The following is a 4,172-nucleotide window of genomic DNA, read 5'->3' on the forward strand; positions in this document are numbered from 1 at the left end:
AGACCATCTGAATCTCTGTTCTTTTCTTAAAAGAAATGTTTTCTCTTCTTCATATTATATAATTTCTATTGCTCTGTGCTCAAATGCACTTCTCTTCTGTTATTTTCATTTGTCTAAGTCCATCCACTATATTTCTAAACTTTAAATATTGAGTTTTTCATTTCCAGAATTTCCATTTCACCTAAAAAAAGCCTTTTTGGGGAGTTCCCATTGTGGCTCAGTGGTAATAAACCCAACTAGCATCAATGAGGATGCAGGTTCGATCCCTGGCCTCACTCAGTGGGTTGGAGATTCTGCAATGCTGTAAGCTGAGGTGTAGGTTGCAGACATGGCTCAGATCCTGTGTGGCTATGGCTGTGGCATAGGCTGGCAGCTGCAGTTCCAATTGGACCCCTAGCCTGGGAACTTCCATATGCTCCATGTGTGACCCTAAAAAGCACACACACGCAAATTATTTTTCTTTCTCTGTTGAGATTTTCTAACTTTTTATTCATTGAAAGTATATTTTGTTTGATTTCACTGAGAATGTAACAGCCATTTAAAAAATCTTCATCTTCTTGTTCTAACATCTGGATCATCTTGGAGTTGTTTTTCTTTTTTCTTTTCTCTTGAGAATGTGCTGCATTTTCCTGCTCCATCACACACTGGGTTATTTTACATTGTAAACTGGACCCTATGAAAATGGGAAGGCACTGTGAACAACTTTCCACCTTTGCATGCATACTCAAAAAAAAAAAAAAAAAAAAAGGAGTTCCCGTCGTGGCGCAGTGGTTAACGACTCTGACTAGGAACAATGAGGTTGCGGGTTCGGTCCCTGCCCTTGCTCAGTGGGTTAACGATCCGGCGTTGCCGTGAGCTGTGGTGTAGGTTGCAGACACGGCTCGGATCCTGCATTGCTGTGGCTCTGGCGTAGGCCGGTGGCTACATCTCCAATTCGACCCCTAGCCTGGAAACCTCCATATGCCGCAGGAGAGGCCCAAGAAATGGCAAAAAAAAGACAAAGAAAAAAAAAAAAAAAAAAGGAGTTCCCATTGTTGTGGGGCAGCGGAAATGAATCCAACTCATAACCATGAGGATGTGGGTAGGATCCCTGGCAAACAGCTGTAACTCCGATTTGACCCCTAGGAACGTCCATATCCTGTGGATATGGCCCTAAAAAGCAAAAAAAAAAAAAAAAAGAAAAGAAAAGAATCTGCCTATTTCTCTTCCCCCTCTAGGGACTTCAAGGAGCTGCTATTTTTATCATGCCCAGATCTTATAGCTGTTGTCTGAGGGCTAATTTGTCCAGTAGCATCTTATTTAGTCAGAACTGGAAACAGACTTCTGCACTGGTTTTTAATTCACTTTAGCCTAACAGCATCTCCCCTCAGGGACAAGCCACAGGCCTTTTATTTTTCTGCTCCTAAGCTTGTCCAGTGCTGCCATGTGGGATGGCTGGCATTCACACATGTGCAGCCCAGAAGGGTGGGGGAGTTAAGGCCTCCTGGGACAACTGGCAAGTGGGGAGGTGGAGGGAGGTGGAAGGAGAAATACTTCTTGTTGATTCTAGAGTAGACAGTTCCATGAAGAGTTCTCTGTGCTCCTCTGGGGGCCCTGGCAGGACTGAGGTCCTAAAGGTGACCAACACAACACCATACTCTTTAATTTGGCGTTTCCTCTTTCCCTGTTTCACTTTCTCTTATACCTCACTCTTCTGGGGTCAACTCCCAAATCAACTATCTGCACTCGAGTTCTTGTTTCAGTCTTCAGTTTTGGAGGGAACCCAGGCTAAGTTTCAATCGTCAACCCCATTTTCTTCTTTAGCAGGGGCCAATACTATCTGAAACAGATTTGGGGTGGGAGAAGATAAAGTAGGATAAAAAGTTTGAGACCCTGTTTTTAAAGTCCTTAAATGCCATCCAAGAGGTTTGGATTCTATTTTGCAGGGAAGAAGAAAACTGAAAGAGACGGAGTATGAGATTGATGTGATCAGGCTGTTTAAGATCCTTTATTGTCCCAAAATTTGCAGATTCTCTGACTTGATATCTCTGAATTTTAGTTTCTTTAATTAACAAATTGCGAAAGTAGCATGTCCCTGTCTATTTCACACAGGGACCAAATCACGAAGACCAAATTAGATAATGCACATTCCACAGGAGCTAAATAAAAGTAGAATGTTACTATTATTACTTTAGTCTGAAGTATGTCATATGTTAGCGTGGGAACTAAGCATTCTAATACTTTTTTAAAAAACTTTCTTATTTTCCCATTAGAATTTCCAACTGTGGCAAAAGTATATTTTCAGCTTGCAATTTCATGGACCATGGAATCCAAATGCAACGTTGGGTTGTATCTCCAAGATAACAGAATAATAAACTCTAAGGAACTATAGATGCTAAACTAACAAGAGTCTGAAACTAACAGAGGGCCTTCTAAAGACTGATGTGGAAACTGTGTGATGTCCCAGGCTTCCTTTATCTTTCTGCTCTGCCAATTTGAGACCGTGGCTTCCATCTTCAAAGTCCCAAGGTGGTTGCCACAACTTCAGACATCATGTCCACTTTCAGGGAGGAGGAAAAAACTGGGAAAGGAAAAGGCTGAGTCTTCAAGCTGAATCAATGCCTCCCCCCAAGAACTTTCTGGAAGTTTCATCTATTGATTTCTATTTATGTCTCACTGGCCACCCTTTAAGCACAAGGAAAGCTGGGAAATGTAGCCTTTCAGCTTCCATGGGTAAGGAAAAAGAAGAGAATGGGTATTGGGTAGGCAATTAGCTATCTTGGCCATAGACAGTGTCTTGGCAAGAGCCTTGGATCAAATCCTGGATTCAAATTTTACTTTGCCCTTAATGTTGGCTCATTGAGCATGTTCCTTTCTGAGATTCAATTTTTTTTGCTTCCGTAAAATGGTGCTAAAAATTGTACTTTATAAAGATTTTCATTTTGAGGATTCTGTGAGATAATCCATATAATATGTCCAGAACAATGTCTGGCACAGCATAGATGCTCAAGGCATACCTGCTGAATCTAAATCTAACAGTACCCTGTACTAGGTGCTAGGCTAGAAGTGAGAAACACATCAGGACATAATCTCTGCCCTCAAGGAACCATAAGTGTGTGTGTGTGTGTGTTTATGATGAGATGTGTCACACGCGAACTGTGCCCTCGCATCCATACCCTGGATGCTAAGAAGAGTGGCTGTTGATGGTTCCCAGCCACGCACCTCGGTGAGAATTGCCTTCAGCTTTGAAACTGCCCGTCTCCAGGTTACTCTCCATCTTAGGGGTGGTCCATGGCCAATGATTGACTAACACATGGTAAAAAGCCCAGCCCTTTTTCCTCAATTTTGGGGCAACTCAGAAGGACTCCAGAACTTCCCGAAAGATCACCTGAGGCTCAGTTGCACCTGCATGCTACCTTTCTTCCCCAATCCAGTCCTTTTTCCTTCACCTTCTTATGGGAGTATCTCTCAAAATCATCCCCAGGCACTGGGTGCAACCCTCCCTTTCCGAGCCCATTTCCAGGAAACCCAGTCTGTGATACATAACAATTTACCGCCAAGAGATTTCTCAGGTGTCTTCAGTCACAAGGCTGGGAGCTGGAACTAGAGAGTCATCAGGCCAGCTGCTATTGTCTCTTTCATCACTTCCCTGCATCTTTGCTGCACGACTGCTTCCCAACAAGCCAGGCTTTCCATGACCTCTGGTAGTCCTGATGCCATCTCAGAACTTCTTTCCAACTTCACCTCCCCTAACTCTCTCATTCTCTGGGTATTTATTTACCAGTCCTACAAGAGAGCATCTGATTGGCTCAGCTCACCTATTCAAGTCAAGCCACCTCATAGGCTGTCAGCAAACCTCTCGATTGGCTGACTTTGCGTCAGGAACCTACCTCCAGTCCAATCAGCTGTAGTTGCGAGGATTAAATGGTGGAGAAAGCTCTTGGCCCTCCAGCCTCCGCTGTAGGTGGGCTAGTAGGGGGATGGGTGGGTGATGTCAGTAAGGAGTTCGGTATATTTATGAAGGGTGGTCTCAGCGCACATGAAGCCCCTGAAAACTCAGGGGAAAGGCAACGGCAAGAATCAGAACGCTGTGGCAAGCAAAGAGGAAGATCTGCTGTAGCCGTGATCTTGGCTAAGGAGAAAACCAGCTTGATTTGGAATAAAGGGCTGAGGGAGGCAGAGAAAAGAGTGGG

The 4,172-nt window shown here is 43.9% G+C and overlaps 1 long non-coding RNA gene across 1 annotated transcript; it reads right to left on the reverse strand.

Moving 5' to 3' along the window:
- Positions 1-454: 454 nt before the first annotated feature.
- LOC102164626 (uncharacterized) lies at positions 455-3,752 on the reverse strand. Its single transcript, XR_309394.3, has 2 exons — positions 3,534-3,752; positions 455-673 (listed from the first exon to the last, which is right to left on the reverse strand). It is a non-coding gene; the product is annotated as an uncharacterized LOC102164626 (long non-coding RNA).
- Between the last annotated feature and the right edge of the window lie 420 nt (positions 3,753-4,172).

Source organism: Sus scrofa, chromosome 1, assembly GCF_054392235.1.
Source record: "Sus scrofa isolate SSC_HxYL_T2T_F1_AM1 chromosome 1, Sscrofa_HxYL_maternal_Yorkshire_Landrace_v2.0, whole genome shotgun sequence".
Lineage (NCBI taxonomy): Eukaryota > Metazoa > Chordata > Mammalia > Artiodactyla > Suidae > Sus > Sus scrofa.